A 12,588-nucleotide genomic window follows, 5' to 3' on the forward strand; every position below is an offset into this window, starting at 1 on the left:
GATGGATGCATCTTTCTTCTTGCCTCCTGTAACCACCACTGCGACCACATCATCGTGGCCTTAATTCTTATTGTGCTATTGCATTCTCGTTCCAGTCAATACCGACATGTGCGATCCCTTTGCTTAATTATATGCATCACTGTAACTAGTACTCCATCCGTTAATTTATAAGTTGTGCTTACCTTTTCCATCAACTTCGTGCAATGCACGAGCATCTTGCTAGAAACATTAGACATGTCGGACCGCATGTGACCAAACCGACGTTGTGCACCCCTAGCTACTACGTACCCTGCTTATCTGGCAGAAATAGCCCCGCCCTAGCATTTCCAATCGTTATTTCTATCTATCGATCGTGCCAAGGAGCAGAACCAAATGTTATAATTTATACATTTTTTCTCTACTCCTCCTCCTATAAAAGACTCAGTTGGTGATGGTGGTGTGTCTGCCATCCGTCGTTTCTGACCATTAGATCTGCATCTTACGACTCTGAGGTAAGTTGTGGCATTTTTGCAACAATAGCCCACTTCTCTGCTCCAATTTGCAAAAAAACCCTTATTATCTTGAAAGCAACCACATCCCTCCCTCACCTCATCAAAACAGCCTGAGAAATATATTTTGAGTGAAAAGTAATATATTATGAGTATATCAAAACAAGAGTGATTTCTTTCAAGTTTGTGAACAAGTACTACTATTCTACTACTTTGGACCCGTCGCAACGCACGGGCACATTGCCAGTAGAAGGAAAAGGCCTGCCGCATTCGCGTCGCACCCCCACACGCCCGGGAATCGGGAGTACTCCACGGCCTGTCCGGCATACCACATAGCTAGGGAAGGCGTGTTGCCTAGCATTTTCACTTTCATGTGCGACCGCTGTTGAGCAAACCGACTATTGGCAAACCGCATCCCGCCCGCCGCCGGGTTGGAAAACAGAAACAAGGGGAAGATCTAGCTATAGCACGGAATCCAAGAAATTTGGTGTCTGATGGGGCTCGTTGATAGTGTTATTTATTCATAACTAGCAAGATGCCCATGCGTTGCACGGAAAATCAAGATGCATTTGTATGAGTAGTTTATGTTGTGGGAGAAAAGGATGAACAAGAGAAGGCCTTATTTGCAAATGTGGAGAGGGGTCTGGGTATCTTTTTGCAAAATTGCCATAGTTTCCTTCCTATCTATCAGATATAAATCGGACGGCCTATATTGCAGGATGGCAGGCACACCATCATCACCAACTCTGTTTTTCTATAAGAGTATAGATATATATAGATATAGAGAGTAGCGATTTGGTTACCAAATCTCATCCGGGTTTGGCACGAGCTCATACTGCAGGAGCACCACAAGGCCTGCCGCAGGAGTTACATTTCCCTCTCGGGGCCCACGGGACATAGCTTCAGTGGCTTAGTGCACCAGCCTATGAGTCAATGACATGCGGACCTTAAATGCGGCTGGCCCACATGTCATTCTCATGGTGGTGGCGTGGTTCGCGACTCACTCGTTCGAGATGAACCGGCCGGTGGTGGCGTGGCCGTGGCGAGGGTGCCACAGCTGGGCGTCGAGGCGTTACGAGGTGTAGATGGCCACACCGGCAGGTACCACCTATAGTACAGAAGTACTCCAGGTGAGGATTGATGCCTGGGACGAAATGTGCCACAGCCACTGGATGAAAATTCGATGGTGCGAGAGTATGGATCGGAGCAGGCAAACCGCGTCCAATCGGGTGTGGCTGTGGTAGAAAGTTGATGGTCGCCATAGTTCAGCTGGCCCGCATGTCATGCACACAAAGGCAGAGGAGTGGTGGGGCCGAGAGGGATGAGGCGCACGTCGGGGGACGTCGTGCCATGGGTTGGAGCGGCGTCGTGGGAATCGCGTGTGGGTGTGGCAGTGGTAGAAACAAGAAACGTGATGGTCGCCGTGGTTCAACTTCCATGGACAAGCTGTCATGTCTGCTGACACATGCATTGCATACCGCTCCCTGCAAGGAGCAGTAGTAGAGAAAACATATTCCAAAGATACCATTTTTCCGATAAAATTCTCGAGATATCATTAGTTTTTACACATGGGATTACTGCTGCAAGGGTTAATCACAACAGGTGTTTTGTAAAAAAATGCATCTTGATGTTCCCTGCAATGCACGAGCATCTTTCTAGTTATAGAAGAAGCCCACACGGGCATCTTGCCGCAGGGTGTGCCACCGACACAATCTCAATTATTTTTTCAGACGCTTAGGTGCACTGGATGTCGTGCCACACTACAAAATGTAAAAAACAACAGCTCCAATTTTTTCAAACCTGTTATCTTGAAACCATCAAAACAGCCCGAGGAATATATTTTGAGTGAAGCATGATTTACTTTTACTGATATATGTATATCAAAACTAGAGTGTTTATATTTCAAGCCTGTGAACAAGTATTATTCTACTACTTTGGATCCATTGCAACGCACGGGCCAGCACATTTGTAGTAGTAGTCTCTATCTCTATCTATACTCTACTCTTATAAAAAAACAGAGTTGTTGATGATGGTGTGCCTGCCATCCTGCAGCATAGGCCATCCGATTTATATCTGACGGACAGGAAGGAAACTATGGCAATTTTGCAAAAAAATACCCACACCCCTCTTATACTAGCAAGATGCCCGTGCGTTGCACGGAACATCAAGATGCATTTGTATGAGTAGTTTATCTTGTGGGAGAAAAGGATGAACGAGGGAAGGCCTTATTTGCAAATGTGGATAGGGGTGTGGGTATCTTTTTGCAAAATTGCCATAGTTTCCTTCCTATCCCTTAGATATAGATCGGACGGCCCATATTGCAGGATGGCAGGCACACCATCATCACCAACTCTGCTTAATTTACCCGCACTCCTCTCCACATTTGCAGAGAAGGCCTTCCTTCATTCATCCTTTTCTCCCACAAGATCTTGATGTTCCGTGCAACGCACGGGCACCTTGCTAGTCTCTACTCTTATAAAAACAGAGTTGGTGATGATGGTGTGCCTGCCACCCTGCAATATAGGGCGTCCGATTTATATCTGATGGATAGGAAGAAAACTGTGGCAATTTTGCAAAAAGAAACCTACACCCCTCTCCACATTTGCAAATAAGGCCTTCCCTCGTTCATCCTTTTCTCACACAAGATAAACTACTCATACAAATGCATCTTGATGTTCCGTGCAACGCACGAGGATGTTTCCTTGGGGGTCTCTCCAGCGCGGCGTGGCCGTAGTTGCAAGTTGACGCCCCTTGAGATGCCGACGTTGAGGGGCACTCGGATTTTGTCGCATGAGCAGGTAAGATGAGTTTGATCACGTAGTAAATGCATTCTAAAGACTACTTTCGTGTCCATTTCCTAATTCTCCCCCTGCCCACTGTTTCACAGGTTAGGCTCAGTGCGAGTGGAGATTGGCTTGCACATGTATGGGAGGGTACCAACATCAATTTGCACAACATTTACAACGATGACACCGTTCCTGTAGAACCTTTTTCCAACATTGGGATCAGCCATGCAACAGGCCACCGCCTGAATTGGTACGATGGAACCACGGTGAGATTTAAGAAGATAGCACGAACCTTGCACACGGCGGTCAAAGGTGGACGATACTGTCTGCGGCCGGTTTGTTGCCGTACGAGTACGAAGATGCTGTGCTCCTTTCTAACCGCATATTCGCGGTGAAAAACCAGTGGACTTGTTTCGTATGGGACACATCCTATGGTATACTACCTCTCTCCCAGTTTATTTTTTTTGATTTTTTTTTTGTTTTATAAGTTTCAAATTCAAATTTAGAGCTCCCCATCACATGTTGAGATTACAATGTCCATTAAATTGTTGCGTGCATGTATAGTAAAGAAACAAATCTCGAGTTTGCCACAAGTTCATGCAGCGGTAGCACCACAAGGCCTGGCGCAGGAGTTACATTTACCTCTCGGGGCCCTCAGGTCTGAGCTTCACTGCCTTACGACACCTGCCTTTGAGTCAATAACATGTGGACCCGATAGGTGGCTGGTCCATATGTAATGCTCCCGAAGGCAGAGGGGCAGTGGGGCCGAGAGGGGTGAGCCGCAAGTCAGGGGACGTGTGGTGTCATGGGTACAAGCGGCGTCGTGGGAGTCGCGTGTGGCTATGGTAGAAACTTGATGCTCGCCGCATTTCAGTTGGCCCACATGCCATGCACACAAAGGCAGAGGGGCGGTGCGGCCGAGAGGGGTGAGGCGCACGTCGGGGGACGTGGTTCCGTGGGTTGGAGCGGCGTCGTGGGAATCGCGAGTGGCAGTGGATGAAACATGATGGTCGCCGTAGTTGAACTTCCAGGGACAAGCTGTCATGTCTACGAACACATGCATTGCATACCGATCACTGGAAGGAGTAGTAGAGAAAGCTAGGCGGATAAATAGTTCCTTATAGTCAAGCGGACCCATGCTACTACTTGTTCCAAAGACATACACACCATCGAAATAGTCCATCTATATCAATATACACAGAGAGGGAATATTTTTTTACAAGAGAGGAAATAGTTCATCCATCCATAATGCCCTGCTGCTGGTGCTTCTTCTTCTTCTTCTTCTTCTTCTTCTTCTTCTTCTTCTTGTTCTCATTTTATGTGGGAGACGGCTTCGCAACAAGCTCTCTGGACCTTACAGCTATCTCGAAACTCACACGGGCATCGAGGGCAGCATATTTTATCCGCTCGTAGATCAAGGGATAATTCTCCCATCTAGACGACCTTAATGCCAGTGTCTCGTCACCCTTCTGAAGATTTGTTCCGAGCACAAAATTTGCTACGTCGAATAGGGATGGTGTCGGTTTATCACAATCTTCTACATGAATTTTTATTTTGGTTTGTACGTCAGCGATGCTTTTCAAATCAAGGTTGTACGGCTCCAACTTCTGTTTGTCCCCTGCGATGGCTGCCCCATAGAAGTATATGTCCTCCCGAGACAAGAAATCATGAAGCTCACCTGGTATGGAGGGCGCGTGTATGATGTGGTACACCAAAACACCATCTTTGAGGCACAGCTGAAGGACGGCGGCGCGTTGGGTCTTCCCAGTGGCACGCTCCGTGTACTCTGCGTCGAGACGGATGACCTTCATCTCCACCTTTTGGAGGGAGTAGGATACATTGTTGATCCAGTTCCGAACAACCCTTGGGTGGTCGGTGACTGTGGCAACTATGCTCAACGAGCCTCCGACGAGGACATGTTGGACGCTAAAAACCTGCATCTTGATCTCTTTGCCATCTGGAACCGCTGGACCGGAGGGATATGGTTTGGAGAATTAGGATTAGATGGCTAGTCTAACTGAAGAAGATGATTATTTATAGGGGCTTCAGAATTACTCCAGGAGGGTGTGAAGAGGTTAAAACAATGTGAATGCAGTGTGGTTTGGATGCAAATGAAGATCAAGGAGTAGTGAAGAATACGAGGAAAATCGGTTCCCGATGGAGAAGTAAATGGGAGAAGTGGCCTCCAGGTAGTTGATTAGATGGCTAGGTAGACTAAACGAAAAGGCTACGCGGGTAGACTGAGGAGTGGGGCCTATCCCTATACGTGCCCATCCATCCAGCGCTACATGTGCCACTGGCTAGTTGAGGTCACTCTTTCGAATCACCGTGGCAAGACATTTTATGATTCCTTTTAATTTCTGCACCCCTCCTGACAGGTGGGACCTATGCAAACGGATAAAAAATGTGTCGTAGCTGGTTCGGATGGATATTGGCATGTGCGTGGGAAACACAACATTCTCTAGTTAAGGAATATGCGGTTATCCTCAAAAAATAGAAGTTCTTCGCGCTTCCGCATGCACGAGAATTTTGTTCTGCTCGCAATATGGATGATACCTGGAGGATGAAGTGAACCCAGAGGCACGCTAGCACGGGAGTACTACTCATGTTCCTACTACTCCTACTAGTAGTAGTAGTACAACTGTGGTACACTTGATGGTCAAAATACTATTATTCATCCGGTCCTCACAGTGAAGTGATAAGACCCTGCGCCCGAGGTGACACCAGTCCAGGCGGCGTGTCCGGGTTACCAAAGTCAACCTCACCTTGTGCACTATGTAGTCACTGTCACCGCCGCTCTATAGCATGCCTCGCCTTGTCTCCCTCTCCCCTAGCACCACTCCATCTCCATCTCCATCTCGCCGGAGATCCTGAGGTGACTCTTCATCATCTCACTGTGGCCCCGCGTACCCTCGCCTCGCTCGCCTCCCCCAATACCACTATTCCCTCGCTAGCCGCTCCAGCACCGAGAGCCTTCTTCCCCATAAATCAAGCCCCCCAAAACCCCACCTTCCAAACTCCACCATGGCCGAATGCGAACCGCGCAGCATCCTTATGAGCCACGATTGGAGCAATCTCCCCAGTGACGTCCTCGACCTCTGTTGTTCGTGTATGGATATGTTGAGCGCCCTGCGGCTGGCTGCATGCTCGAGGGGCATGCACACGGCCATCGTCGAAGCGAGGCCTAAGCTTTTCAAGACACCCTGCTTGCTGCTATCTGGTCTTGCGAGATTTGCTCACCATGATACGGAGGCGTACATGATGCCCCTCGACTTCAATCCGACCTCCATTAGCCGAAACTTCTTTGCAGGTATGTAGTAGGTCGCCGTACATCATTTCCCTCGACTTCGATCCAATCACCATCGCCCGAAACTTCTTGCAGGTATGTACTGGGTCGGCATGAACTCCCACTGGATGGCTGCCGTTAGATAAGACGGGAAAAAGTTGGTGCTCGTGAACTTCCAGACCTCCCATGAGATTATCCTTCCTCCATTGGATGATATAGAGTTTTACCTTTGCGGTCCAAGTCATCAAGATTACGTCATCAGTTGGACGGACCTTGTTTTGCAGAAGATTGTAATCTGCCAAGTGCCCACACGACGTGCGGATTATGCAGACTTCAAGCTAATTGCCTTGTTCGACAAGGGACTCGCCTATCTTTCTGCCGGTGCCTTCTTTAGTTGTAGATAGCTCAGCTCGCAGTGGATTGTCGTCAAAGCTGATGCATACTTCTGTGATGCTATTGAACACAATGGCATCATCTACGCGATCGACAAGGAAGATAGCACCACGTATTGCTGGGACGGCGTGTGTAAGTTGTTTCCATCTGATGTTAATGATGACGCCATGACACTGTTTGAACTTTTTTTGATGATTGACATATCCCTGTTTGAGAAAAATTTGAGTAGAACTATGGAAATGTATTAGAGACGCCATAATCAGCTATATTTGGAATGAGTTAATTCATGCGATTGTGACCATGTCATTACAGCCAATTTGTACCCCCGAATAGTCAAACTGTTAGGAAGATATTGATATTCTCCTTATTTTATAGTAATCTATATACTACTAAATATGAGTGTGTATCAATGGCCATGTTAGTTTCCTCATTTTCATGATGTAGAAACATGCATCACACTGTTGATTTCATCTAACCATACATTAAGGAAGTAAATGCGCATATGGAGAACTCTATATTTGGAAGTAGTGAAATCATGTAATGCTTACCATGTGTACATACCTATGTTCGCCCTTCAGCAATCAATGGCTAGAATAATATGCTCACAAAAATTTTGCCCACAGAACATGAGTATATAACAATGCATGGTCTGTTAGTTTCCTTGAAGAATTTGTTTGTGAGGACAGAACATGATTACATAACATGCATGACATGGTCGTTTCCTGTGAAGAATTGATTGTGAGATAACATGAGTATAACCATGCATGGCACTTCTATATTTTCGAACCCAGTATACATTTCCCTGTATTTTCCTCCCAGTTCCAACAGGGACATATCAATGTTGTTTCTTGCATTATCCTACTCATACTCTGAACAATGCTGATCTTACATTAACAATGCCTGTCCTTTTTGATATGATGCAGTGTCCCTATAGTTACTGCCCTTTGTAATCACACCACCTTTGCCAAAAACAGGGAAGCACAACTGGTTCCTCGCTCGATCAGAGGACGACAAAAGACTGATGATCATTCGGACACATGAGCCGAAAAATTTATATTGCAAAAACCCCACTGTATGCGAGCACCGTGAAATACGTGAGTATCCGGACAGTGGCTGTTATGTGTATGAGCAGGATACCAGCTTGTTGGGGCCTTCAGGATTTTTGAGTTGGAGACGGGTAAACAGCCTTGGTTCACACTCTCTGTTTCTCGGACTCAATTATCTGATTAAGCAGGAGATCACCGTTGGCAAGGACCTTGATGGTAGAGAGGCTCTGTTTGCTATGGAAAATTGTGTCTACACGGCAAGCCCTAGGAGTTCGGGAGCAAACTCCCCTGATTGTCAACGATACAGCCTGCAGCCAAAAGAAGGTGAGAATGACAAAGGCATTTGGATTAACTTTGATCCTTGGATGTGTCGAGTCTGACAGGCAGTGATGTGGTTCAAGCCTTCAGTTGATAGGTAATTGGGCTGTTGCGTCGAAAGGGTGGAGTACTGGTGTCTCCGGATCACTGGTGGCTGAACCGGGGCTGCAAATTATGATGGTTTTGGATCATCCCTCTTCGAATGACTTGTTGTCTTTGCTGCTTGTTCTGGATGGGTAGTTCTCTCTTTCGTTATGCATATTCCTTGTCATTTGGTCATCCTCGTCTATGTCACTCTTACTATGTAATAGTTGCCTCTATTTAGAATGTCATTCTCGTCTGGATCACGAGAGTCTGAGCACTGCAGATGGGTGCGTTTTGGTGGTGTAGCAAGACCTCTTGCTGTTTATGTCAGTAGTAGTCACTAGTCAGTGTTTGAATGTTGTATATATCATTGTTTTGAACTGTTTATTGTCTCGAACTGCTGGTGGACTAAATGAGGGCATCACCATTCTCCAGTGGTCAGAGTATATCTCCTTTTTTCAAGTTATAATTTGAGCTCATTGTCTTTTCGATGATGTACACTTGTTTGGGCCAGTGAGGTGTCGTTCAATATGGGCCGAGTAGTATCGCAATGCCAAATAGGCCAATTATGACTCTCAGGCCAGGATCTCAAATGATCCTAGAAAAAAGGGTCGGGCTCTCAAAAAAAGAAAGAATAGGGACTCTTAGGCCGACATGTGGGCGCCACCGGTGTTTTCGTGCGCTTGCGCGCCGAGAGCATATTGGCGCGCGTTCGAAATTCATGCTACCTTTTCATCCCCAATCTGCCCCCACCTCTGGAATCTCGATTCCTACTCGAGTTCCCCCAAATCCCCCTCTTGTACTCCCGGTACTCAAGCACACTATCATGTCGCCGGTCAACGCGGATCTCCGAGCCGGAGATCCTGAGGTCTGTCCTGCCTTCGGGCGCTGCGTGCTGTCGCTCAACAGTGGCATGGCGGCGCTTGACGACCAGTTTGCCGGCAAAGTGCTGATGGTAACCATCAACGGCGACCAGCCTCCTGTCTCGCAGGACTACCTTGTCAAAGCTCTTGGCATTGCGCACGGCATCCAAATAAGTGACTTGCTCGTCGAAGTCTGTCCGCCACCGGCTGATTTCTTCGTCAGGTTCCGGACAACTTTCAACTGCAGTCATGTGTTCGAATCTTCCCGGCGTTTGTTCTGCGATGCCGCGCTGGTGAGCTTTGATCGGTGGCACCCAGGATGGGGCTTGCTAACTCTTGAGCATGCGTTGGTTTTCCCTTGAAGAGGAAAGGGGATGCAGCAAAGTAGCGTAAGTATTTCCCTCAGTTTTTGAGAACCAAGGTATCAATCCAGTAGGAGACTACACACAAATCCCTCGTACCTGCACAAACAAATAAGAACCTTGCAACCAACGCGATAAAGGGGTTATCAATCCCTTCACGACCACTTGCAAAAGTGAGATCTGATAGAGATAATAAGATAAATATTTTTGGTATTTTTGTTGTATAGATTGAAAAGTAAAGATTGCAAAAATAAATGGTGACAGAAATAGCTAGTTGTTGGAAGATTAATATGATGGAAAATAGACCCGGGGGACATAGGTTTCACTAGTGGCTTCTCTCAAGATAGCATATATTACGGTGGGTGAACAAATTACTGTCGAGCAATTGATAGAAAAGCGCATAGTTATGAGAATATCTAGGCATGATCATGCATATAGGCATCACGTCCGCGACAAGTAGACCAAAACGATTTTGCATCTACTACTATTACTCCACACATCGACCGCTATCCAGCATGCATCTAGAGTATTAAGTTCATAAGAACGGAGTAACGCATTAGGCAAGATGACATGATGTAGAGGGATAAACTCAAGCAATATGATATAAACCCCATCTTTTTATCCTCGATGGCAACAATACAATACGTGCCTTGCTGCCCCTGCTGTCACTGGGAAAGGACACCGCAAGATTGAACCCAAAGCTAAGCACTTCTCCCACTGCAAGAAAGATCAATCTAGTAGGCCAAACCAAACTGATAATTCAAAGAGACTTGCAAAGATATCAAATCATACATAAAAGAATTCAGAGAAGATTCAAATATTGTTCATAGGTAATCTTGATCATAAACCCACAATTCATCGGATCTCAACAAACACACCGCAAAAAGAATTACATCGAATAGATCTCTAAGAAGACCGAGGAGAACTTTGTATTGAGATCCAAAGAGAGAGAAGAAGCCATCTAGCTAATAACTATGGACCCGAAGGTCTGTGGTAAACTACTCACACATCATCGGAGAGGCTATGGTGTTGATGTAGAAGCCCTCTGTGATCTATTCCCCCTCCGGCGGAGCGCCGGAAAAGGCCCCAAGATGGGATCTCATGGGTACAGAAGGTTGCGGCGGTGGAAATAGGGTTTCGTGGTGCTCTCGGATGTTTTCAGGGTATATGAGTATATATAGGCGAAAGAAGTAGGTCGGTGTAGCCACGAGGGGCCCACGAGGGTGGGGGCGCGCCTACCCCCTGGGCGCGCCTCCCTACCTCGTGGCTGCCTCGTTGCTTCCTTGACGTCCACTCCAAGTCTCCTGGATTGCGTTTGTTCCATAAATAACTCTCCCGAAGGTTTCATTCCGTTTGATATTCCTTTTCTGCGAAACACTGAAATAGGAAAAAAGCAGCAATTTGCACTGGGCCTGCGGTTAGTAGGTTAGTCCCAAAAATAATATAAAAGTGAATAATAAAGCTCATTGAACATCCAAAACAGATAATATAATAGCATGGAACAATAAAAAATTATAGATACGTTGGAGACGTATCAAGCATCCCCAAGCTTAATTCCTGCTCGTCCTCGAGTTGGTAAATGATAAAAACAGAATTTTTGATGTGGAATGCTAGCTAACATAATCTTCAATGTAATTTTCTTTATTGTGGCATGAATGTTCAGATCCTAAAGATTCAAGATAAAAGTTTAATATTGACATAAAACTAATAATACTTCAAGCATACTAACTAAGCAATTATGTCTTCTCAAAATAACATGGCCAAAGAAAGTTCAACCCTACAAAATCATATAGTTTGGCTATGTTCCATCTTCGTCACACAAAATATTCAAATCATGCACAACCCCGGTTTCAGCCAAGCAATTGTTTCATACTTTATAATTTTAAAACTTTTTCAACTTTCACGCAATACATCAGCGTGAGCCATGGACATAGCCCTATGGGTGGAATAGAATATGATGATGGGGGTTGTGTGAAGAAGACAAAAAAAATAGAAAGTCTCACATTGACGTGGCTAATCAACGGGCTAGGGAGATGCCCATCAATTGATGTCAATGCAAGGAGTAGGGATTGCCATGCAACGGATGCACTAGAGCTATAAATGTATGAAAGCTCAACAAAAGAAACTAAGTGGGTGTGCATCCAACTTGCTTGCTCATGAAGACCTAGGGCATTGGAGGAAGCCCATTGTTGGAATATACAAGCCAAGTTCTATAATGAAAAATTCCCACTAGTATATGAAAGTGACAAAATAAGAGACATCTCTATCATAAAGATCATGGTGCTACTTCGAAGCACAAGTGTGGAAAAAAGATAGTAGCATTGTCCCCTTTTTTATTTTATTTTTCTTTTTTATTTGGCCTTTATTTTTTGGCTTTTTTCAAGGGACAATGCTCTAATAATGATGATCATCACATTTCTGTTCATTTACAACTCATGGATTACAACTCGATACTAGAACAAAATATGACTCTAAATGAATGCCTCCTGTGGTGTACCGGGATGAGCAATGAATCAAGAGTGACATGTATGATAAATTATGCATGGTGGCCTTGCCACAAATACGATGTCAACTACATGATCATGCAAGGCAATATGACAATGATGAAGCGTGTCATAATAAATGAAACGGTGGAAAGTTGCATGGCAATATATCTCGGAATGGCTATGGAAATGCCATGATAGGTAGGTATGGTGGCTGTTTTGAGGAAGATATAAGGAGGTTTATGTGTGATAGAGCGTATCATATCACGGGGTTTGGATGCACCGCCGAAGTTTGCACCAGCTCTCGAGGTGAGAAAGGGCAATGCACGGTACCGAAGAGGCTAGCAATGATGGAAGGGTGAGAGTGCGTATAATCCATGGACTCAACATTAGTCATAAAGAACTCATATACTTATTGAAAAAATCTACAAGTCATCAAAACCAAGCACTACACGCATGCTCCTAGGGGAAGGGTTGGT

The sequence above is a fragment of the Aegilops tauschii genome, chromosome 2, assembly GCF_002575655.3.
Source record: "Aegilops tauschii subsp. strangulata cultivar AL8/78 chromosome 2, Aet v6.0, whole genome shotgun sequence".
In the NCBI taxonomy this organism is placed as follows: Eukaryota; Viridiplantae; Streptophyta; class Magnoliopsida; order Poales; family Poaceae; genus Aegilops; species Aegilops tauschii.